This window comes from Hemiscyllium ocellatum, unplaced genomic scaffold, assembly GCF_020745735.1.
Source record: "Hemiscyllium ocellatum isolate sHemOce1 unplaced genomic scaffold, sHemOce1.pat.X.cur. scaffold_1570_pat_ctg1, whole genome shotgun sequence".
Taxonomy (NCBI): Eukaryota; Metazoa; Chordata; class Chondrichthyes; order Orectolobiformes; family Hemiscylliidae; genus Hemiscyllium; species Hemiscyllium ocellatum.
Window position 1 is genome coordinate 74459 of NW_026867813.1, and position 26448 is coordinate 100906.

The window sequence follows — 26448 nt, forward strand, 5'->3', positions numbered from 1 at the left end:
AAAGGAGATTTTCGGAAAATGCAGGATAGTCAGTTGGATTAGTGTTCCAAACTTAGATAGTGAGGAAGCGTGTAGGAGATAATGATTTTGCAATTTTAAACTGAGGGGGGACAGTGATTTATGGTTTTAGACTGTGTAGTACATTCACACCGTCCAGAATACTCTGTTGTGAATATCTATCCGGGACTTTATTACAAAGCCAAGGTCTCTGATAATGAAAACCAAAACACCCAGGTAACATCCCTTCACCTTGTAATCTGATAAAAGACTTGTGCCAAGTATGGATGAATTTAGAATACAGATGGAAAGCGGGAAGATTAAATCCAGTCTCAAGATCCTGTGCTTAAACAAAGGAGACTACAATAGGATGAGACAGGAGTTGGCTAATGTAAACTGGAAGCAAAGAGTTTACGATGAGGCAGTTGAGGGACAGTGGAAAAATATCAAAGCAATTTTTCAAAGTGCTTAGCAAAAGTATATATCAGTGAAAAGGAAGGACTTTAGGAAAAGGAATAATCTGCCCTGGGTGGCTCAGGAAATAAGGGAGTCTATCAAATTGTAATAGAAGGCACACAAATTGGCAATAACCAAGGAGAAACTAGGAGATTAGAAAAATCTTTAAAGATCAACAGAAAGCTAGATGAGATTGGGGATAAAAAGTGACGAGTAGCTAACCCGAGGGCCAGAATAGCAGTTGATACTGCTAGAGGGGAATATGCAGCCTCTGTGATTAGATTACCTACAGTGTGGAAACAGGCCCTTCGGCCCAACAAGTCCACATCGACCCGCCGAAGCGCAACCCACCCAGAAATATTCTCCTACATTTACCCCTTCACCTAATGCACAACGTCGCCAGAGGCGGGAATTGAACCCGGATCTCTGGCGCTGTGAAGCAGCAGTGCCACCGTGCCGCCCACTAATTACTGAAGTACTTAACTGAAGAAGTGTGTCATCATAGAGATAGACCTGATAAAGTTAAAAATTACGCCGTGCTCGGAAAGCTAGTGCTTCCAAAAAAAACCTGTTGGTCTATAATCTGGTGTTGTGAGATTTATAACTTTGTCCACCCCACTCCAACACCATCTCCTCCACATCAGAATCCTGACAGATAATCCCACTGAAACTGAAGCGCCTGTCAGGTACTGAAGTGAGCCACAGGGGGTGTGGGGCAGGGGTGCGGTGTTAAAACAATGTGCTGAATTGAACTAGACTTTTTAAACTGCCATTGCCATGGAGACAATCCTGATAAACAGCCTCCATTCAAAACTACAAACTTTGCTAACATGGACTTGGCTGTGTCGCAGTAATTTTTCCAGACACACTGACATTTGAAATATTCGCCCACGGACAGAATACACACCTTTCCTTCCAGATGAAAAGGCGAATGATATTCAGATCGGCACGGATCCAGTAACCATCGGGTTTGAACGTGAAGTTCAATTTGAATTTTTCATCCACAAATCTACCCTTTCAGTACCCTACAACAGAGAAAACAAGTCACCACCATTAATACAGGATGGAACTTTACAAGATAATGATAGTATTAAATTGTAGTTTCCTTGTTCCCCTCAAAGCTTTAAATCTCAGTCTCATAATTTCTCTCTCTTGTTAACTGAAGACCAAACCAATCTCCTCACTCCTTTCCTCCACACCCAGTTTTCACAATCTCTCTCCTCTCCTTGAATTCAGTTTCCTAGCTCTTGTCTGCAGACTAAGAACCAAATCAACGATTCTGACTCAGAGCCTCCCGGGTGTTGGTGAATCCTCCCGCCAGGTCCCCGGGTTGCCTTCCTGGTCGGAATCACATTGCGAAAAAAATCAATCTGGAACCTCTCATTTATATTCCCCACCTCCACCCTCTGATGAGAACCATCCTGCCCACACTGCATCCTGCACACTGGCAAAATCATATCTGGTTGAACTGAAATGAACCAAATTAGATCTCTAATTGCAGGCCCATCCTTGTCCCTTTCCATAACATTCCTGAATTTTCACAAGATGTGTTCTGATAACTTTCTGCAAAATCCTCCCCCATTGATAATTTGACCACTCGTCAGGATACCAGGAGAGGGGCTATTCCCCAGGTCCTGTTCCCAGCGGAGGAAGATAGGGAGCTGCCAATGATAGATTAATCCCACACATCCATAGCCTCCCTCCCTGGCACTGACCCACCCTGTGGCCAATTGGCCAGCATCGTGCCTGTGCACTGGTCTCCCCTCCGACAGCACACGCTCCAGATCACACAGGAGCCTGGGTGATTGACAGCAGCTGCTGCCCAATAGAGTGGAGGGGGCAGGGCTTGAGGACTGGGACAATGGGATTGTAAACAATGAATGAATGTGGAGGGACTCGGGGAATGGACAGGTCAGTGAGGGACAGGAGCAGTGCAGCAGCAGGAGGGGATCCTGGACAAACTGAGCAATGGGAGAGTCTGACAGGAGAGAAACTACAGGAAGGTTCTGTTGAGGCTTAGGCAGGGACAGCTGGGAGACAGTATGGCCTGGTGGGTTGGGTAGGTTTTCTAATCAGCCACTTCAAAGATGCTGTTACTCAACTCCGAACCCAATCCTCCTGGTCCAGAGGCAAGGACACTACCACCATTTCCTGGTGGGCTAGTGGAAAGAAGGGAAGATGTTCTCAATCTCACTCACATGGAAACTCCATGAGCTCATCCCACTTACTGTCTACGGTGGGGATGGAGGGGACAGAGCAGATGAGAGGGGGTTAGGGATATGGGGACTGCCTTTCTAATGGAACTCACCTGTGTTGGTGATATTAACAAGACTCCGTACACAGTCACTAACACAAAGCTGGTGTACGGGAACTTTATCCACAATATGAACACCCATAACTGGGTGACGCAGACCCCAATGTACAGAGTTAAGTCCTGTATTTTATTAACAGCTTTGCGTGTGAGAAATCACATCTCATGAACTTGAGTTAATTTTTTGAAGAAGTAACAAAAATGATTGATGAGGGCAGAGCAGTGGTCATCAGTCAGGCATTTGATACAGTTCCCTGGGAGACTGGTTAGCAAGGTTAGATTTCATGGAATACAGGGAGAACTAGCCATCTGGATACAAATCTGGCTCAAAGTTCGAAGAGGGAGGACGGTGGTTGAGGGGTGCTTTTCAGGCTGGAGGCCTGTGACCAGTGGAGTGTCACAAGGATTTGTGCTGGATCCACTACTTTTTGTCATTTATATCATTGACTTGGATGTGAACATAAGAGGCATTGTTAGGAAGTTTGCAGATGACACCAAAATTGGAGTTGGAGTGGACAGTGAAAAAGATTACCTCAGAGTAAAAGGCAGCTGGATCACATGGGCAAATGGGCCGAGGAGTTCAGTTTAGAAAAAAATGTGAGGTGCTGGATTTTGGAAAAGCAAACCTTAGCAGGACGTATACAGTTAATAGTAAGTTCCTGGAGAGTGCTGTTAAACAAAGAGACCTTGTTATGCAGCTTCATAGTTCCTTGATAGTAAAGTCGCAGGTAGATAAGATAGTGAAGGCGGCAGTTGGTCTGCTTGCCTTTATTGGTCAGAGTGTTTAGTATAGGGGTCGGGAGGTCATAATGTGGCTGTACAGGACATTGATTAGGCAACTTTTGGAATATTCCATGCAATTTCGGTCTTCCGATCAGAAGGATGTTCTCAAATTTGAAATGGTCAGAAAAGAATTACAAGGATGTTGCCAGGAGTTCTACCTGGCGTGTCGGAGACTGAGGGGTGACATCGGACGCCGGGCATGGGTAGGTTAAATAGACAACGTCTTGTCCCTGTGGTGGGGGAGTACAGACCTAGGGAATAGGGAGATGAGGGAAGGCAGCGATGGGGTGGCAGAGGGTGGGGAGACAGAGAGGCTGGTGGGATAGAGAGGGGTGGCACAGAGAAGGGGGAAGAGAGAGATGGGGAACAGACAGTGGGGACAGAGGAAGCAACGGGGACAGGCGCGGGGAGGGGGCAGACAGACAGATGGGGGACAGACAGAGAGGGGGAGACGGGGGCAACAAGCAGACAAGGGAGACAGGCAGAGAGGGGGAAGATGGAGAGAATTGTTACAGATCAAAATTCAACCCAGTTGCTGTTTTCTCTCCATCCCCTTCAATCCCTCTGAAGGGCTCAGAACAACTGCATAGTTCCTGCAAAGTAGAGTTTCAGGGAGATCATTTGATGACATTTGGGATAGTGACCATTATTGGACAGGGCACTGATTAATAAATGGACTGGGTTCAATTCCACTGTCTGTGTGGTGTTCGCACATTCTCCCAGTGTGTGTCTGCGTGGCCCTCCTCTGGGTGCTCTGGTTTCCTCTCTCAATCCAAAGACTTGCAGGTAAGGTGGATTCGCTGTGGGAAATGAGAGGTTACAGAGTTAGGGTGGGATGCTGTTCCGTTGATTGGTATGGTCTCATGGGCCGAATGGCCTGTTTTCACACTGTAGGGATTCTGTCACTGAGTATAGAAGTTAGGAGGTCATGTTGTGGCTGTATAGGGCATGGGTGAGGACAATTTTAGAATACTATATTCAATTCTAGTCTCCCTGATTTCAGAAAGATGTTACCACAATAAACTCAACCTCACTGACAAGTTCCTGGGAAATGTTGACGAATAAACAGACCGTGCAGTGTGGGTTGATAGTTCCTTGAAAGTGTAGTTGAAGGTAGAAGGGTCAGTGAAGGTGGTGTGCGGTATGCTAGCTGTTACTGGGCAGGGCTTTGAGTATAGGTGTTGGGAGATCATGTTTCGGTTGTACAGTTTATTGGCTCGGCCACTTTTGGAATTTTCATACTGCTTTCAATTCCAGTCTCCCTGCTATAGGATGGATATTGGGAAACTTGAAAGAATTCAGAAAAGATTTACAATGGTCTTGCCAGGATTGGAACATTAGAACCATCGGGAGAGGCTGAATAGGCTGAGGCTATTTTCCCTGGATCACTGGACGCTTGAGGTGGCATTGTAGAATTTTATAAAATTATGAGGAGCAACGATAGGGTGACTAGTCATGGTTTCTTTTTTACCCCAGGGTATGGGAATCTAAAAGTAGACAGCATAGGTTTAACATGAGAGGGGAAAGACTTCAAGGGGATTTGGAGGCTTTGGAGAGGGTGAAAACAGGTTTACCAGGATGTTGTCTGGATTGGGAGAGGCTGGAAAAACTTTTGTCTTTGGCAAGTCAGTAGCTGCGGGGTAACCCGAGAGGCACAGACAGAATGAATAATGTGAATCTTTTCTCCAAGGTGGAAGTGACAAATTCTAGAGCCAGACATTTAAGAGGAGAGGAGGCAGTTTAAAGAAAATGAAAACCAAAACAACTGCAGATGCTGTAAATCAGGAAGGGAAACAGAAGTTTCTGAAAACGCTCGGCAGGTCCAGCAGCATCTGGGAAGAGAAATTAGAGTTACCGTATCTGAGGAAGGGGGACCAGTCCCGAAATATTAACTCATTTTTCTTCACAGATGCTGCATGACCTGCTGGGCATTTCCAACAATATCTGTGCAGGTTTAAAGGGAGTTATGTCAGACAAGTTTCTTAAGCAGAAGGTGGTCAGTGACTAGAATGTACTCTCCTGGGAGATGGTAAAAGCAGAAACAATCACAACGTTTTTGAGGCGTTTGGGCAGACATAAGCAGGCATGGGGTGGCAGGGATATGGATCATGTACAGGCAGATGGAATTAGTTTGGAATGGCATCATGATCCACACAGACATGGTGGGCCGATTATTCTGGGGCTGTAACTGTTACGTTTTCCAAAGGGAAGAATGTCTTTTGAAGAAGTAACAAAGGATTGATGAGGGCAGAGCGATGGACATGATCTACGTGGACTTCAGTAAGGTGTTCCGCAAGGCTCCTCATGGGAGACTGGTTAGCAAGGTTAGATCTCATGGAATACAGAGGAAACCATCCATTTGGATACAGAACTGACTCAAAAGGTAGAAGACAGAGTGGTGGAGGGCTGCTTTGCAGACTTGAGGCCTGTGACCAGTGGAGTGTCACAACGATCGTTGTTTGATCCACTACTTTTCGTCATTTATATAAATGACTGGAATGCTAACATAGGAGGTATGGTTAGTAAGTTTGCAGATCACACCAACATTGGAGGTGTAATAGACAGTGAAAAAGATTACCTCAGAGTACAATGGGAACTTGATCAGATGGGCGGATGGGCTGAGGAGTGGCAGATGGAGTTTAATTTAGAAAAATGTGAGGTGCTACAGTAGGGACTTATCCACTTAATGATAAGGTCCTCGGGAGCATTGCTGAACAAAGACACCTCGGAGGGCAGATTCATCGCTTCTTGAAAGTGGAGTCGCAGGTAGATAGAATAGTGAAGGCAGCATTTGGTATGATTTCCTTTATTGGTCAAAGCATTGAGTACAGGAGTTAGGAGATCATATTGCGGCTGCACGGGACATTGCTTAGGCCACTGTTGGAATAATCCATACAATTCTGGTTGCCTTCCTATCAAAACAATATTGGGAAACTTGAAAGGGGTCAGAAAAGAATTTCAAGGATGTTCCCAGGACTGGAGGATTTGAGCTACCAGGAGAAGTTGAATAGGCTGTGTTCCCTGGAGCGTCAGAGGCTTGCAAAATCGAGATTTGCAAAATCATGAGAGGCATGGATAGGGGAAATACACAAGTTCAGATGGTTGGCATAGTCTCATGGGCCGAATGGCCTGCTTCCACACTGTAGGGCTTTGGTCACTGTGTATAGGAATTAGCTACAGTTGTGACTGTACTGGGCATTGGTGAGGCCAGCTTTAGAATACTACATTCAATTCTAATCTCCCTGATTTTGGAAAAAAATGTTACAACAATAGGACTCAACCTCATAATAACAAGTTCCTGGGAAGTGTACCAGAACAAAAGCACTGTGCAGAGTGGGTTGATAATGCCTTGAAAGTGGGGTTGAAGGTAGACAGGTCGGTGAAGGTAGTGTTTGGTATGCTAGCTGTTATTGGGCAGTGCATTGAGTATAGGAGTTGGGAGATCATGGTTCGGTTGTACAGTATATTAGCTCGGCCACTTTTGGAATCCCCAGACTGCTTTCCATTCTGGTCTCCCTGCTACAGGAAAGATGTTGGGAAACCTGAACAAGTTCAGCAAAGATTTACAAGGGTGTTCCCAGTATTGGAACATGTGAACCATAGGGAGGGGCTGAGACTATTTTCCCTGGAGCAGGAGATGCTGTGGGATGGCTTTATACAACTTTATATAGTTGTGAGGAGCAACAACATGGTGACTAGTCAGTTTCTTTATTCCCAGGATAGGGGAGTCCAAAAGCAGAGGGCATAGGTTTAAAGTGAGAGGGGAAAGACTTCAAGGGGACCGTAGGGACAACTTGCTTGCTACATGCATAAATGAGCTGGTTGGCATGGACGATAAGGGCAGAGGGTTTGTTTCCATTCTGTACATCTCTGTGACTCTGTTTTACAAAACATGAGGAGAGTTTCAGAAAATATCTGCAAGGCTATTGTTAGAACTGTGGAGTTAAAGGGAAAGGCTGAATAAGCTGGGGCTTTTCCCCAGAGCGTCAGAGACTGATGGGTTACCTTACGGAGAAGCACAGACAGGGTGAATAGCCAAGGTCTTTGTTTCCACCCAGTGTCGGGGAGTTCAAAACTGCAGGGCGTTGGGTTTTAGGTGAGAGGGGAAAGGTTTCAAATGGACCTGAGGGCCAAACGGTTCACTCAGAGGTTGGTGAGCATATGGAATGAGATGCTATAGGAATGATGAACGCAGGTCAAATTAAATTTAAAAGGTGTCTGGAGGGGTACATGAATAGAAAGTGTTCATGTGTGATATAGGCCAACGCTCCCAAATGGAGCTGGATCTGGTTAGGATATCTGGTCGACATGGACGAGTTGGACTGAAGGGCCTGTTTCCGTGCTGGATAACTCTCTGACTCGAAGTGCCTCAGCAAAATGGTGGAAATTCACAATAAAAACAAAACCTGCTGGAGATCCTCAGCGGGTCAGGCAGCGTCTGAAATGGTGACAGATGCAGGAAACATTGCAGCCTGGAAGTAGTGTTGAGATGATCACACCAAGCATTACAATATCGATTACATGCTGAGTGCCAGAACGTGGGACCAGAATAAATAGGTGCTTGATGACCAGCATGAATACAATGGGGATGGAAAGCAGACGTTCTGGGTCAGGACTATTCATCAGGACTGACATAGAGTCCCGACCCAAAACATCAACTTTCCTGCTCCTCTGATACTGCCTGACCTGCTGCACTTCCCCAGGTCCACATTGTGTACACTCTGACTTCCAGCAATGCCCACATCTTATCCATCCTGGTCATTGTGTTCAGGCCAGGCAGCATCAGTAGTGCTTGGTGTGTCCATCTCAACACTTCTTCAAGTGCACTATCTACCTGCACCTCTACTTTCGAGGAATTATGAATGTGCACTGCAAGGTCTCTTTGTTCAGCAACACTCCCCAGGACCTGACCATTATGTGTATCAGTCCTGCTAAGCTTTGCTTTTCCAAAATGCAGCACCTCACATTTATCTAAATTAAACTCCATCTGCCACTCCTCAGCCCATTTGCCCATCTGATCAAGATCCCATTGTAATCCGAGGTAACATACTCCATTGTCTGCTATGCATTCAATTTTAGTTTCAAATGCTAACTTACTAACTATATCTCATATGTTCACATCCAAATCATTGATATAAATGACAAAAAGCAGAGGGCCCAGCACCGATCCTTGTGGCACTACACTGATCACAGGCCTCCAGTCCAAAAAACAATCTACCTCCACCACCCTCTATCTTCTAACTTTGAGCCAGTTCTGTATCCAAATGGCTAGTTCTCCCGGTATTCTGTGAGATCTCATCTTGCTAACCAGTCTCCCATGGGGAACCTTACCAAACGCCTTACTGAAGTCCATAGAGATCACATCTACCACTCTGCCCTCATCAATCCTCTGAGTTAATTCTTCAAAAACAGCTCAATCAAGTACGAGACACATGATTTCCCACACACAAAGCCATGCCGACTCTCCCAAATCATAGAACATAGACAAGTACAGCACAGAACAGGCCCTTACGTCCACGATGTTATACCGAGATTTAATCCTAATGTAAAACATAGTAACTTAACCTACACACCCCTCAACTCACTGCTATCTATGTGCACGTCCTGCAGTCGCATAAATGTCCCCAATGATTTCGCTTCCACCACCACCACTGGTAACGCATTCCAAGCATTCACAACTCTGCAAAAAACTTACTTCGGACGCGTCCTTTATACCTTCCTCCTAATATCTTCATAGTATGACTTCTCAAACAAGTTAATCCTGCCCTGGGGAAAAGTCTCTGTACACCTCTCAGGTCTCCTCTCTTCCTCTTTTTCTCCAGAGAGAAAAGTCCGAGCTTATTCAAACTTTCTTCATACAGGAAGCCTTCCAGTCCAGGAAGCATGCCGGTAAACCTTGTTTGCACCCTCTCCAAAGCCTCTGTACATTTCCTGTAGTATTGAGACCAGGACTGGACACAAACTTCCAAGTGTGGTCTCACCTGGGACTTGTAGAGCTGTAGCAAAACCTCACGGCTCTTAAACTCTATCTCCCTGTTAATGAAAGCCAAAAAAAACATTTGCTTTGTTAACAACCCTATCCACTTGGTTGGCAACTTTGAGGGATTTATGTACTTGCACACCCAGATCCCTCTGTTCCTCCACACTGCCAAGAATCCTGTCTTTAATCCTATACTCAGCATTCAAGTTCGCATTTATCCAGCCATTTCTCAGCCCAGCTCTGCATTCTGTCTATGTTACGCTGCAGCCTGCAGTAGCCCTCTATATTATCGGCGACACTTCCAATCTTTGTGTCATCGGCAAATTTACTAAGCTAACCATCAACCTCCTCATCCAAGTCATTTATAAATCCTACAGACACCCAAGAACGGAGCTCTGCGGGACCCCACTCAACACTGTCCTCCAGACAGAATACTTTCCATCTACAACCACTCTCTGCCTTCTGTCAGCCAGCCAATTCTGAATCCGGATACCCAAATCTCCCTGTGTCCCATACTTCCTGACTTTATGGATAAGCCTACCATTGGGAAACCGAACAAAAGCCTTGCTGAAATCCATTTATAACAGATCCACTGTTCTGCAGTCGTTGACCTGTCTTGACACGTCCTCAAAGAACTCAATAATCACACTATGCTTTGACAAATTGTCATAAATTCTATCCCTCAGAATTATTTCCACAACTTTGCTGACAACAGATGTAAGACGGACTGGTCTGTAATTGCCACCGATTTCCCTATTTCCCTTCTTGAAAAGAGGAACAACATTCGCCTCCTTCTAATTCTCCGGGACGACTCCTGTAGAGTGAGGAGGCAAATATCCTCGCCAGCAGCTTAGCAACCTCCTTTCTCGCTTCCTGGAGCAGCCGAGGATAAATCTGGTCTGGCCATGGGGACTTATCAAGCTTAATGTTTTCCACAATTTCCAGCACATCAATTTCATCAATCTTGATCTGTCCTTGCTTTTCTAAATACATGTAAATCCTGTCCCTCAGGGTACCCTCTAACAACTTGTCTAGCACCGACGTCAGGGTCACGCGTCTGTAGTTCCCGGGATTGTCCAAACCGCCTTCCTTAAACAGTAGCACCACATTAACCAACCCCCAGTCTCCTGGCTCCTCAGCTGTGACTATCAATAATACAAAAATCTCAGCAAGGGGCTCAGCAATCTCGTCCCTGGCTTCCTACAGAATTTTAGGGTACACCTGATCAGATCCTGGGGATTTATCCACCTTTATGCGTTTCAAGGTATCCAGTACCACCTTCTGTGTAATATGGACATTTTTCAAGATGTCACCATCTATTTCCCGACATTCCATAACTCCCATGTCCTTCTCCACAGTAAACAATGATGCCAAATACTGGTTTTGTCTCTCTCCCTCCAACTCCATCCTTAACCCCATTCGCCAAAGCTGTATCCTGTCCCCTTTTTGCCCTCCTGATTTCCCTCTTCAGTATACTCCTACTGCCTTTATACTCGAAGGATGTTTTGGATCGGTATAAATGCAAAATATTACATCTTGATTAAAAAAAAGGCAGGATATACACTCATTAAAAGTCAGGCCATGAGAAGTGATATAGAACAAAGAGACCTCGGTGTTCAGATTTTTGAAGTATGTGTCACATGTAGACAGGGTGGTTAAAAAGGTGTTTAGCACATTTATCTTCATTGCTCAGACCTCAGAGTATAGGAGTTGGGACGGGATGTTGAGGTTGTACAGGATGTTGGGGAGGCCTCTTCTGGAATACTGTGCCCAGTTCTGGTTGTGCTGTCATGGGAAGGATATTATTAAACTGGAGCGGGTTCAGAAGAGTTTTACCAGTAGGTTAATGGGAATGGATGATTTGAATTTTAAGCAGAGTCTGGATAGGCTGGGACTTCTTTCACTGGAGCGTAGGAGGCTGAGGGGTGACCTTATTAGAGATTTAGAAAATGCTGAAGACTATCAGTAATGTGAACAACAGGTGCCCTTTCCAGGAGGGGTGCGATTCAAGACTGGGCATATACATTTTAAAGTGAGAGGAGGAAAGCTTTAAAACGACGTTTGGGATTTTATTTTTTTGTTTTTGCATAGAGAGTGGTTCACGTGTGGAATATACTTGCAGAGGATGTGGAAGCTGTGAGTACAATTACAATTTCAGGGTAGCACAGTGGCTCAATGGCTAGCAGGGCTGCCTCACAGCACCAGGGACACAGGTTCAATTCCTGCATTGGGTGGCTGTCCATGTGGAGTTTGGATATTCCTCCCCATGTCAGCGTGTGTTCCTCCAGGTGCTCCCATTTCTTCCCACAAGCCACAGATATACAGGGTAGGTGAACTGGCCGTGCTAAATTGCCCATCGTGTTCAGGGATGATTGGGTTTAGTGAATTAGTCAGGGGTATATGTAGAGTAAAAAGGGTAGGGGAATGGGATTCTAAAGAGGAAAAAACATTTGGACCCGTATATCGATCGGGAATGCTAGGATGGATTTGGACCAAGTGAAGGCAAATGCGATTAGTTCAGATCAAAATTATGGTCAACACGGACTGGTTGGACCACAGGGTCTGTGTCAGTGCTGTATAACTTTATGACTCTTACGCTCCTACCTCTGTAAATTCCTGTGTGCTCGGAACTCTCCCTGTCAATGCCACCTCATCCAGCCTTACAACTCTTCCATATCTCAATAATTCCTCTCCAGCCTCAAACCCCAAAAATTTCTATCATAAATATCTATCTTTGTAACATCCTCCATCCTCAGAATACTTTCCAACTTTCATGCCCTCCAGATTTATTATGCTCCCTATCTCTAATCCCCTCCCCTCTCTGAAAACTTTGCGATATGTGCCTTTCTTTATTTCCAGCCTCCAGGACACCCAATTTTTATTTCTCACTTGATGATGGCCCTTTCTGATTCCTGAGCTGAGCTTCTGAATTTCATCTTAAAACTCTCCGTCTCACTTACCTCCCAAAAACATCGACCAACCATGTGTCATCTATTCTAGTATCACCTTTTCTGACCTGATGTCCAATGGAGCCTGTCATATTCCTGTCATAAACATCTCAGCTGTATACAGAACAGAAAAATACTCTGGTGATCCATCTGTGAGAAAGGAAACTACCATCGAACTATCCTGATCTATTTTCCAGTACTTGTGGAAAAGTCTCCTCTATCATGGCATCACAAGTGCACACTAAATACATCTTAAATGTTTTTGGGATTTGTGTCTCCCACCCTTACAGACAGTGAGGTTTAGTGCAACTGTTGTTCTATAATGACATTACCCACAGGAACACAGAGCAGCTGGGTCTGTGCAAACCAGAGATCGCCCACACATTGGGAAGGATGGCAGGATCCCTGAGAGGGGGCACAGGAGATTTACCAGGATGGTTCAAGGCATGGGGGATTTTAGTTGCAGGAACATGGGTGTTAATGGTACAGATCAAGAATATCCATCTACAATAGATGGACTCTCCTTTCTAACCTCTCCCCTTGCCTGGGCTGGGTAACCTTCAGGTTAAACCCACCACCAGACATTTCTCCCTAATGAGAGAGCAGCCCTATGGTCTGGGAGGACAATGCTGCCTTTCCCTTTTACACAGTGATGCCACTGTACCCCGGGGGTGGGGAGAGGGAATGCTGAAGGTGGTGGATGGGACACCACTCAGGCACAGTGCTTTGTCCTGGAGGATGTTCACTTTCTTTAATATTGTTGGGGGCTGCACTGATGCAGGCAAGTGGAGAATGTTCCAACACAATCCTGATGTGTACCTTAGAGAGAGCAAACAGACATTGGGGAATCAGGGGTTTGGGGAAACTGAGGTTGTTCTCCTTGTAGCAGAGGAAATTGTGGCTGCCCTGTGACAGAGGGGTTTACAGAAATTATACATTAGAATAATCAACCTTACACTCATCAGCTCATCATAAACTGTTGACAAGACATATATGAAAGACTTGGGGGAGATCTATTGACAGGATGGTTTGATTGAAAGGAGAACTTTTATGCATCAAATAGGAATGAGCTGGAACACAATACTCACAACTAAATGCAAATATCCAGGTCCTGATGAATTGAGTAATTCTGTCAGAGTTTGGTGTTACAAATACTGAGGTTACCATCTGAATGTCCACCTGTAATACAAGTTTATAAAATCCGTCACTGTCAGATCAGGTTAGAAACCCGCACCATCCCCTCCTCCTGGCCCAGGATGACTGGACACATTACCCCTTGTGGAGGTCAGCAGTCAGTTCAGGGGGAAATGTATGTGGGTTTCTATCAGTTTCCATCTTGGGACTTCATGTGACTGAACAGGGCAGATCTTTGACACATGGGAGAGAATGTTCCAAGTGTTAGTGAGATGTGGAGAGCAGGATTTGCTGCTTCTTCTTTCCTTCTGTGCTGCCGCTGTGCCTCATCAATAACACATGGCGGGGGGCGGGGGGGGGGTGAAAGGCTCATGCAGCTTCAGGGGCAAGTTGTCACCATTCTGACCAGATAGGCAGTAAGCTCCTCCCAGTCATTCCATAGAGTATCCCTTAAAAGACAGCAACTATGTATGCTTCCCACTGCCCAGTGTTCCCAGGAAAAGTTTAGAAGAATGATGGGGAAAATCTCCTCGGAAAGGCATAACAGTAAAGTTCCAAAAGGATTATAAACAGTTTACACAGAGGGATTCATTGGAGAAGTGGGCAACAAGTTGGCAAATGGAGTATCACTTGGGAAAATGTGAAGTTGTTCATTTTGGAGGAGATAATAAAAAGAACAGAGGACTATTTAATTGGGGGAAACTGTAGAAAGCTGCACCACAAAGGGACCAAGAGGTAAATGTGCAGGAAACAAAGCAAGTTAGCACAAAGTTACACCATGTCATCAGGAAGGGGAATGGAATATTGCTCCTGATTTCAAGGGATTTGCAGTATAAGAGTTTAAAGTATATACCTGAGAGCAACTTTATGCAGTGTGAGTGAGACCACATCTGGAGTAATGAGAGAAGTTTTGGTTCCTTTATTTAAGGTAATACATCACTTCATCGGAGGCATTCAGAGAAGGTTGACTGGGATGATCCTTGGTTTGAAGGGATTCTCTTTGAAGAAAAGGCTGAAGAAGTCGGGACTCTACTCACTCGATTTGGGAAGAATGAGAAGTGAACTCTTTCAAACATATAGGCTTCCTACGGGCGAGGGGGAGACAAGCAAAATTTTACAGATTGGAATTCCTGGTGCTTGTGATTGTGTAGATGTCTGAGCAGAAGGTCACCTTGGGGTCAGAATAGCAGAGCAATATTGTGAAGAGTGTAGTTTTGCCTCAGTTCCCAGTGAGAGAGGGGGCTCTGCAGTAAGGGAAAGGAATTTGTAATAGCAACTGAAGGCAATGGGTTGAACCATTGCAATGTTTCATTGGAGGAAATTGCAGCTAATCGAGTAGTGGGAGTGTGGCAAACAGTTTGATAACAGAATAACAGTGGAGCAATGGAGAGGGATGATGGGGAGGTAGAGCTGGACATGGTCAGTGTACATGTGAAACCTAACAGTGGTTTTGGACGATGTCACCTCCTGGCAGTATGTAGGTGAGAAACTGGAGGGACCAAGGATAGATCTTTGAGTTACACCAAATACAAGGAATTCAGAAAGGAAAGGGAGAGTGGAGATGGAGAAGGATTTTCCAACAACCTTGAAGTCAAATATTAGTTAGTAGCAGAATGGGTGAGCAGGACATAACTAGAAAAGACAGACAGAACAAGGAACAATATCTGTGAATTGGTGAGGGGAGTGATGATGATGAGGAGGAGGAGCCTGACTCTTCATTCTATTTCTCCATTCGTGAGATAACCCAACCCCACCCTAGTCTCAGCTCATTTACTGAAATACTTGTCCATCCCTGTGTTATCTCCAGACTTCATTATCCAAACACACTCCTGGCCAGCCTCCCACATTCAACTTACATATAATCTCAAGAATATCTTAAACTCTACTGCCCAAGTGTTTGCTTGCTCTATAACTTGTTGATCCAACAAAAGGCTCCCGTTTATAAGCAACTTCAAATTCTCACTCAATGTAATTCCTGGCTGTGAACATCCCTGTCTCCCTGCACCACACAACCTGTGAGATCTCGACAACTCATTTTCTGTCAGACTCCCAACGATGTGTTTATTCATTGCTTCACCGGATTGGCTGTTTCTACTGTTGCCAAGGCAACACGGTCTGGAATTCCTATCCTAACCCTTTCATATCTGTTTTTCTCCTTTAAGGTATTCCTGAAAACCTGCTTATTTGGCAATTCTTTTGATCACCTGACCTAATATACCCATCTGTTGCCTAATGTCAGAAATTATCAATAGTATTTCTGTGAAATTATAAAAATGATAAAAATACGAACTGTTGTTGATTTGCACATACATTTGCAACTTTTCTCTGTCGCTGAGTGAATAATCTGTAACATCTCTTACCCAACCACATTGTGGGAGCACCTTCACCACACAAACTGCAGCTGTACAAGGAAGTCAAACATCACCCTCTCCCCAGGCAATGGGGCTTTGGCATTAATCACTGGGATCTGTGGAAGGAGAAACACAGTTGATATTTCAGGGAGTGCTAAATGCATTACAGGGAATGAAAATGTTGCAGAATTTGATGGTCAGAAATGGAAGGAAAATGCAGTCTTTTGTTGTAAAAAGGAATTATTCACTGGCAAAGTGATTGTGGAAAATTCAGTCCGTTTAGAGAGCAGCACGTTGTCAGGGGTTGGGCAACAGAGGAAAGTTAACTTACAAAAGGTGTGTGAAAGGAACAGTAAAACACCCTCTTTCCCAACACTTTAACTCCCCTTCCCGCTCCACCAAGGACATGCAGGTCCTGGGCCACCTCCACCGCCAAATCCCAGGCATCTGATGCCTGGAGGAAGAATGCCTCATCTTCTGTGTTCGGATCCTCCAACCACATGGGATCAATGTGGATTTCACCAGTTTCCTCATTTCCACTCCCCCCCATCTTATCCCAGATCCAGCCTTCCAACTCTGCACCACGTTCTTGTCCATCTTCCTTCCCACCGATTGGCTGCTGCTGACCTGCTGTGCTTTTCCAGCATCACACTCTGACATTGAAAACACCCTGACTCTGACACTCTGAACCCTGCCCTATCACTCCCTGCCAGGCAAAGCTGTGCATGTGTCCCCCTGCAGCTTGCCCCTCACAAAGTTGGCTGCCACACACATGTCCCATGAACCACTGCCCCCAATAAAGGTGGCGGCGCTCACTCGCACCATTCACCATTTGAAGCATTTTCCCGTTTGCCACAAACACGGTCCTGGGAATTTCAGATTTGTGTTTTCTGATGTGCACTAAGTTCTGTAAAACGTCTCAGCACGTTCCATTAAAATTTCCTTCTCTTCCTGGTCAATGTGTCTTTCCTTAACCCTGCCCTGCACCTTCACACATTCCCAATGCCTTGGTCACAACACACACTGTGCTGCCAGTGAAGCTGATCACGTGGTTGCTTATAGCCACGCCCCTCATTCACTCCGATTGGTTGGAGGACCGACAGGCACTGCCTGGTCTTCCAGTCCCATCCCCATCTTCTTATAAGAGGTATAAGAGTGAGGGTTCATTCCTGTTTCTCCTGATGTCAGACATTAACAACAACTACCTGCATTTTATGGAGCCTTTCACACTGACAATTCTCCTAAAGAGTTTCACGAATGTTGGAAACATTGATTAAAGAGAACAACTTTAAGATACATATTTAAGGAGGACAGAGGGGGTTAGGAAAGATATTCAAGAGTTTTTTTTAGATTAGATTACTTACAGTGTGGAAACAGGCCCTTTGGCCCAACAAGCCCACACCAACCCTCTAATGAGCAACCCACCCAGACCCAATCCCCTACATCTAACACTACGGGCAATTTAGCATGGCCAATTCACCTAATCTGCACACTTTTGGACTGTGGGAGGAAACCGGAGCACCCGGATGAAACCCACACAGACACGGGGAGAATGTGCAAACTCCACACAGACAGTTGCCTGAAGTGGGAATTGAACGCAGGTCTCTGGCGCTGTGATATAACAGTGCTAACCACTGTGCCGCCCATCTTCAGCTCCAATCGTGGAGTGATGTATGTGGGGAACAGCTTACAACGGAGACAGTGAGTGGTTAACCACAGCTTAACAACCCCATGTCCTAGCCCCCTACCCCACACACTAGGCCTTGTTCTCACAGCCTGCCATTACACACTACCTATGGTTTGCCACTAAGTCTCCATTAACAGCTAGTCACCCTCCCCAGCCAGATCGTTATCTACTCCTTTATCCAACCGTTCTTCTCGCTCTATCCCTACCTATCCTTTACTCCTTACATCCTCCCCAAACTCTACCTTCTGCATATAAACCAACATTTGTTCTCACAGTAACATCAGCTGTGAGGAAGGGACACCGGATCTGAAACGTTAACTCTGATTTCTCGTCACAGATGCTGCCAGACCTGCTGAGCTTCTCCAGACCCTCCTGGTTGTTGTTTCTGATTTACAGCATCTGCAGTTCTTTTGGTTTTAATTTACCGGGAGTTTGTAATTCAGGTCCAACAGCCTCTGTCCCAGTCCCTGCTGTCTCTCCCACCCCCACCCAGTGACACTGCACCTACACAGCTCATGGACAGGTGTCGTCTTGCTGGCCACACCCCTCATTCACTCCCATTGGCTGCAGGGCCACACAGACTCTCCTCCCATTGGTCTGGAGCTGCCATCAATCAAGCCATCCCCCATTGTGAGGTGAGTGGTGGGCTCCTCGCTCTCTCTGCCTTGGGATGAGATTCATACTTCACAGTGAATGGGGCAGTATCACAGAGCACAGGGGCTGGGGGCTATTCAGCCCATTGAGGCTGTGTGCTCTCCCTCTGGAGATGCTGCAAATCCGTCCCAACTCCCCTCGCATTTACCCACAGCCTCCCAATCTTTCCGTAGAAAGTAAAATTGCAAATCTGTTTGAGAACACCCGCTGTTCAGACTGTTCCAGATGCTCAGAATGTACTCAGTAAAATATAGGTCACATATTCACATTATTTTCCATTTAACTTAAGTAGTTACTAATATTGTGACATTGTTAACAATTCCCCTCTCTCTGCAAATTAAAATATCGCAGAAAAAAATTTGCACCTGGTCGAAATCACTGCTTAACCTTCTCAGATCCAAGAATTATCTGTGCTGAGATGTACAGCTCAGAAACAATGGACCAATTCGCCCATGCCAACTAGGAATCCTAAACTAACGGAGTCCCACTTGCCAGCTATTGGTCTGAATTCCTCAAAACCCTTCCTAATCACGTACCCAATCGGATGCCTTTTAAATGTTGTAATTGTATCAGTCTCCACTACTTCATCTGGCAGCTCATTCCATTCACACACCACACTCAGCTTGAAAACGTTGCCCCTTTGATCCCTTTTAAATCTTTGCCCTCTCAACTTAAACCCACATGGTCTTGTTTTGGACTCACCTAACCTGGGGGAAAAAAAGACCCCAGCTGTTCACCATATCCACGCCCCTCGTGATTTTATAAATCTCCCAAACGTCACCTCTCAGTCTTTGATTCTCAAGGAAAATTAACCCCAGCCTATTTAGCCTCTCTGTGTAGCCCAAATCCTCCAACTGTAGCAAATCTTTGTAAATCTTGTCTGAACCATTTCAAGTTTCACAACATCCTTCTCAGAACAGGAAAATTCGAACTGAAAACGGAATTCCTGAAATGGCTTTATCATAGAACAAAGAACAGAAAAATACAGCGCAGTACAGGCCCTTTGACCCTCGATGTTGCGCTGACCCAAGCCCACCTAACCTACACGAGCCCACTATCCTCCATTTGCCTATCCAATGCCCGTTTAAATGCCCATAAAAAGGGAGAGTCCACCACTGCTACTGGCAGGGCATTCCATGAACTCACGACTCGCTGAGTAAAGAATCTACCCCTAACATCTGTCCTATACCTACCTCCCCTTAATTTAAAGCTATGCCCCTCGTAATAGCTGACTCCATACGTGGAAAAAGGTTCTCATTGTCAAATGTCCTATCCAGCCACAATATAACGTCCCAGCTTCTGTATTCAATGCATTGACCAATAAATATAAGCATACCAAACACCACCTTCACTACCTGCCGACCTGCGACTCTACATTCAAGGAACAATGTACCTCTTTTTTCAGCAACACTCCCCAGGAACTTACCATTAAATACATTAAGTCCTGTCCTGATTTGCCTTACCAAAATGCAGCAGCTCACATTTGTCTAAATTGAACTCCATCTGCCATTCCTCACTCGAATGGCCCATCTGATCAAGATCCTGTTGTATTCTAAACTAACCTTCTTCACTGTCCACTACACCTACAATTTTGTATTTTCTGTAAACCTACCTCATATATTCACATCCAAGTCATTTATTTAAGGACCCAATATCCATTCCTGCAGCACACTGCTTTTCAGAGACTTCCAGTCCACAAAGCAACCCTTCATCACCACCCACTGTCTCCTACCTTCAAGCCTGTTTTGTATCCAAATAGATAGTTCTCCCTGCATTCCATGTTATCTAACCTTGCTAACCAGTCTGCTTTGTGGAACCTTGTTCAATGCCCATATAGACAATGTCCACAGTCTGTCTTCATCAATCTTCCGAGCACTTCTTCAAAAAAAAACCTCAATCAGGTTAGAGCGACAATTTCCCACGCACAAAGCCATGCTGACTCTCTAATCATTCCTTGTCTTTCCAAATACATGTAAATCCTGTCCCTCAGAATCCCTTCCAACAACTTGCCTGCCACTGACTTCAGGCTCACTGTTCTCGTGTTCCTTGGCCTTTTGTTACCACCTTTATTTAAAAAAAAATGAATGGCACCCGTCTTCCAGCACCTCACCTGTCACGAACGATAATACCAATATGTCAGGGAGGGGCCCAGCAATCACTTCCCGAGCTTCCCACAAATTTCTGGAATACACCTGATCAGGTCCCAAGGCTTTATCCACCTTGATGCAATTTAAGGCATCCTGAAACTCCTCCTCTGTAACAGACACTTTTCAAGTTATCACTATTCATTTCTCCAAACTCTCTAGCTTCCACATCCTTCTCCAGTGAAAAAAAAGACATGGAATATTAGAGGTGCGAGGTAGGAGCGAAGGACTTCTGGGAAGGTGAGTCTAACTCAGTAGCTGAGAGAGTAGCTCAGACTGAGCTGTCTCAGTCCTCAAGGACATAACTGTTCAAATGGGGTTTGCAGCAGGTGGTGAGGGAACAAGGTACTACATCTTATCGTTATGAATCTACCAGCTGCAAATGCATCTGTCCATGACAGTGTCGGTAAGAGCGACCATCCCACAGTCCTTTTGGAGACAAAGCCTCGCCATAAAGTTGAGAAAAACCTCCCTTGTGTTGAGTGCTACAATCACCGTGTTAAATGGGACAGATGTAGGAACTCAAACTGGATCTCTCTGAGGCACTGTGGGATAACAACAGCAGCAGAACTGTACTCCAGCACAATCTGTAATCTCACATGTTTGTAAATCCCGCTCTCACCCATCACAACGGACAGGAAAGGAGGGCATGCCATGAGCAGCACCAGGCATACCTAAAAATGAAGTGCCAACCTGGTGAAGCTACCAAGCAGGACTATCTGCATAATCAAACAGCATCAGGAGCAAGCAACAGAGCTAAGTGATCCTACATCCAATGCAGTGGGTCAGGGCTCTGCAGTTCTGCCACACCCAGTTGTGAATGGTAATGGACAATTAAACAACTAGTTGCAGGAAGCACTACAGATATCCCCACCCTTACTGATGGAGGGGTTTCAAACATCCATGCAAAAGATAAGATGACAGCATTCTCCATCAGTTCCTAACATCACAGATGTGAGCTTTAAGCCAGTTCGATTTAGTTTGAATAATATCAACAAAATGGTTAAGTAGTGTAAAGGCTTTGTGTCCTGCTAACATTCTGGCAATAATACTGATAGCTTGTGCTCCAGAACTTGCCACCCACCAAGCCACGTACTGCTCCAGCACTGGAATCTACTGACAATGTGGAACATTGCCCAGGGATGTTGAAATAAAAACACAGGGCAAATCCAATCCAGGCAATTTCCCTCCATCAGTTCAACTCGATCAGCAGTAAAATGATGGAAGTAGTCATTAGCAGGACGACCAAGCAGCAGCTGCTCAGCAACAGCCAGCTGAGTGACACTCATTTTAGGCTCCACCAGGGCCACTCAGCTCCCAATTGTGTTACCGCCTGATTCACAACCTGACAACCAGCTGAATCCCAGAGGTGAGGTGAGGGTGACAGCCCAGTCCCACTCCAACACCACTATTTCTAGCTGATTCCACCTTTATCTCAGCTCATATACTGAAACTCTCATCCATCGTGTGTTATCTCCAGACTTAATTATCCAAACACACTCCTAGCCAGCCTCCCAAATTCAACCTCTCTGTTATCTCAAGAAAAATTGAAAACTGTCACCCATGTGCTCACTTCTCCCAAACATGTTGATCCATCAAAAGGCTCCTATTCATAAGCAACAACAATTTAGAAAACTTATTCTTCATATAATTCCTGGCTGTGATCATCCCTAGCTCCCTTCACCACACATCCTTTGAGACCTCGACAACCCATTTTCTTTGAGACTCCCAATGATTTGTTAATTCATTACTTCATCTGTGTGGCAGATTCTACAGTTGCTAAAGCAACATGTTCTGGAATTTGCAGACAAAACCTCACAGGTCTGTTTTCCACTTTTAAGACATCCCTCAAAACCTACTTTTTGGCAATGCTTTTGGTCACCTGACCAAATATCTCCATCTCTGGCCTCATATCTAAAGTCCTCAATAATATTTTTGTGAAAGCAAGATAATAAAACTACAAACTGTTCTTGATTTGGACATTATCTTCAAATCATCACTGTTGCTGTAATGAATAATCTGTAATGTCTCTTACCCAACCACATTGTGGGAGCACCTTCACCACACAAACTGCAGCTGTACAAGAAAGTCAAACATCACCCTCTCCCCAGGCAACAGGGCTTTGGCATTAATCACTGGGATCTGTGGAAGGAGAAACACAGTTGATGTTTCAGGGAGTGCAAAATGAATTACAGGGAATGAAAATGGTGCAGAATTGATAGTCAGAAATGGAAGAAAATACACTTGCTTATTGGAAAAAAGAATTCTTGACTGTCAAAAATATTCAAGATAAAAGTAATCTGATAATAGAGCAGCACATGGTCAGGGGCTGGGCCACCGTGAAAAACTCATTTACAAACCAAACATACCCCCATGGTTGGAGACTGAGGAAGCTAGACATTGACAAAGTGGTCCTGAGGGAGCCCAGAGGTGAATCAGAGCAGGATTGGCTGCTGTCATCACAATGACTCTGTACTAGAGAAAGGCTGCACATGCGCCTGGCTGCACCTTGCCCCCTACAAAGATGGCGGCTCCGCACGTGTCCAGTGAATCGTTGTCCCGAATAAAGATGGCGGCGCTCACTCAGGCCTGCAGCCGCTGAAGCAATTCCCCATTTACTGCAAACACGGGACTGGGACGTTCAAATTTGTGTTTTCCGACGTGCACAATTTGTTTGTAAAACCTCTCCGCTCATAGCAACACAGTTTTTGTCCCGTTTCCCTGTTTATTTCTTTCCTTACCGTCTCCTTTCTCTCCATAACTTCCCGAGCATTCATTACAGAGACTCTGAGTCAGGCGCGAGGGTGATCACATGGTTTACGTTAGCTCCGCCCTTCATTCACTGTGATTGGTTGGAGGACTAACCTCCCGCAAGGTCCTCCAGCTCCGCCCACCGTCCTTTCATTGGTCCGGTGCTGACATCAATCACCCGGGATCACTGTTGGCTGGAGCATGCGCAGTGTGTCCTGCTTGTGCTGAGATGTTGGGTCATGTGATGGGAGGTAACAACAATGACTGCAGATGCTGGAACCCAGATTCTGGGTCAGTGGTGCTGGAAGAGCACAGCAGTTCATGCAGCATCCAAAGGGCAGAGAAAAAGCCCTTCATCAGGAATAAAGGCAGTGAGCCTGAAGCGTGGAGAGATAAGCGAGAGGAGGGTGGGGAGAAAGTAGCATAGAGTCCAATGGGTGAGTGGGGAGAGGATGGAGGTGACAGGTCAGGGAGGAGAGGGTGGAGTGGATAGGTGGGAAAGAAGACAGGCAGGTAGGGCAAGTCCGGACAAGTCATGGGGACAGTGCTGAGCTGGAAGTTTGAACTAGGGTGAGGTGGGGGAAGGGGAAATGAGGAAACTGTTGAAGTCCACATTGATGCCCTGGGGTTGAAGTGTTCTGAGGCGGAAGATGAGGCGTTCTTCCTCCAGGCATCTGGTGGTGAGGGAGCGGCGGTGAAGGAGGCCCAGGACCTCCATGTCCTCGGCAGAGTGGGAGAGGGAGTTGAAATGTTGGGCCACGGGGCAGTGTGATGGATTGGTTGGGGTGTCCCGGAGATGTTCCCTGAAGCACTCTGCTAGGAGGCGCCCCAGTCTCCCCAGTGTAGCGGAGACCACATCGGGAGCAACGGATACAATAAATGAAATTAGTGGATGTGCAGCTAAAATTTTGATGGATGTGGAAGGCTCCTTTAGGGCCTTGGATAGAGGTGAGGGAGGAGGTGTGGGCACAGGTTTTACAGTTCCTGTGGTGGCAGGGGAAAGTGCCAGAACGGGAGGGTGGGTTGTTGGGGGGCGTGGACCTGACCATGTAGTCACGGAGGGAACGGTCTTTGCGGAAGGCGGGAAGGGGTGTGGAGGGAAATATATCCCTGGTGGTGGGGTCTTTTTGGAGGTGTCGGAAATGTCGGTGGATGATTTGGTTTATGCGAAGGTTTATAGGGTGGAAGGTGAGCCCCAGGGGCGTTCTGTCCTTGTTACAGTTGGAGGGGTGGGGTGTGGAGGGCGGAGGTGCAGAATGTGGATGAGATGCGTTGGAGGGCATTTTAAACCACGTGGGAAGGGAAATTGCGGTCTCTAAAGAAGGAGGCCATCTGGTGTGTTCTCTGGTGGAACTGGTCCTCCTGGGAGCAGATACGTCGGAGGTGGAGGAATTGGAAAACGAGATGGCATTTTTGCAAGAGGTAGGATGGGTTGAGAGTTTACTGAGGGTAAGAATTCCCTTTGCATGAGCTCTGCAGTAGATTTCCTTTATTCATGGAGGGAATTGCCTTCCTACACATGACTGTATAGCTGTGATTGATGAATCAATGCCATCTGAATTAGTACAAAAACACCCCATTTTCACAACATCTAAAATCTTTAGCACATTGTATTACGCTCTTCTTTGGAGACAAAAAAAAACATGAAATGGAGCCTCAAGGAATCGGAGCAGGAGGAGGCAATTCATCCCTTTCAGCTTGTTCCCCCATTCTATCAGATCATGGCTGGGCAACCCAGACCTCAACACCTCTTTTATGCTTGATCCGCATAGCCTCAACTGCTCAATATTTCAAAAATCTATCTGCCCTCCTTTTAAAATAATTTGAGATAGAATCATAGATTCCCTACTGTGTGGAAACAGGCCCTTCAGCCCAACAAGCCAGAACAACCCTCCGAAGAGTAACCCAACCATTCCCCTCCCACATTTAACTTCCACTAAAGTTTGGGTGAGAAAATTCTAGCCATTCACTGAGAGAAAAAAATCTTGACTTTTTCTAAAATGAATGTTCCCCTCTGTAATGTCCCCTGGTTTGAGACTTCACTGGTGCTGGAAGATCTAGTCAACATCCACCCTGTCAAGCTCCTCAGAATCTTGTTTCCATAAGATCACCCCTGCTTATCTATTCTTGATAGGTCAACCCTTTCATGCTCGAAGCAGCTAAGTGAATCTTTTTTGAATGGTCTCCGATGTTGGTTTATCCTTTATTAAATATAGGAGCTAATATTGTATACAGCACTGCAAGTGAGGACTCAGCAACAGCCAGCGTGGTTAACCAATCCTCAATCCATGCTAATACATTACCCCGATACCATGAGCTCCTCAATTGTGCAATTAACTTTTATGTAGCACCTTATCATTTGCATTTTTAAATTCCAAATACAGAACATCATTGGATTGCCCTGCTCGTTATCTCCTCAATGAACTGTCGCAAATTTGTCAAATATAGTTTCTCTTTCACAGAACTCAGACTACCATGTTTAATGATAAGCTTTTTAAATGTCCTGCTATTTCTTACTTTAATATTCGACTCTGTAGATTCTTTCAGTAGATTTGCTAAGTATGATTCCCCTCTCTTATATCCATGCGGACTCTGTCCAATCCTGTCACTGTTCAGTAAGAAACTTGACTGTACTCCAATATAGTTAGTAAATGTATTTGTAGTTATTTTAAAAATTGATTACTTATAAATGCTGGACCCATGCAACATCAATGAATTAGTGACTCTGAATTTGGGTTATTGTGTTTTTTTACTGTTAATTCCTTTTCGTACTGTGTTATGCAGACAGTACCAAGTGATCACTCTTAATTGTGAGTAACTTTGATAATAATATTTTTAAAAATGACATCCCAAAATGCTGCCTTATTATTGTGCAAGGAGGATTTTATTCAATAGTTTGCAGATAAAATTGAACAGCTTTTTGCTGCAATTTGGCCAGACTGCAGGTTACACCAAAGTATCAGTGCCTCACCGTTAGAGTGTTCCCAGATATCGTGCAGCTGCAGTATTTTGTTTTGCACTCAGCTATATGTTGTTCTCACTTGTTTCTTTGTGAAAGATTACAAAATTAATTTGGATGAATGAAGTTATGTTTTCTTTCACCAATGTTAGGAGAAAAAAGTCAGTATTTCAAGTGCTGATAAAGTAAAATAAACTGATAATCAGCAGAAAGGGTTTAAGATTGATAGATTCTTGTTGCCTCGAGGAATTAAGGGCTACAGGGAGAATGCTGGTAAGTGGAAATGCCCATCA

At 45.2% G+C, this 26448-nt stretch overlaps 1 long non-coding RNA gene across 2 annotated transcripts; it reads right to left on the reverse strand.

Moving 5' to 3' along the window:
• Positions 1-5360: 5360 nt before the first annotated feature.
• On the reverse strand, positions 5361-23224 carry LOC132810182 (uncharacterized). 2 transcript variants are annotated; one of them, XR_009642779.1, is made up of 5 exons: positions 23187-23224; positions 22481-22587; positions 15970-16076; positions 13564-13654; positions 5361-5379 (listed from the first exon to the last, which is right to left on the reverse strand). It is a non-coding gene; the product is annotated as an uncharacterized LOC132810182 (long non-coding RNA). The 2 variants fall into 2 exon arrangements; XR_009642778.1 differs by lacking the exon at positions 5361-5379 and adding an exon at positions 11241-11312.
• Between the last annotated feature and the right edge of the window lie 3224 nt (positions 23225-26448).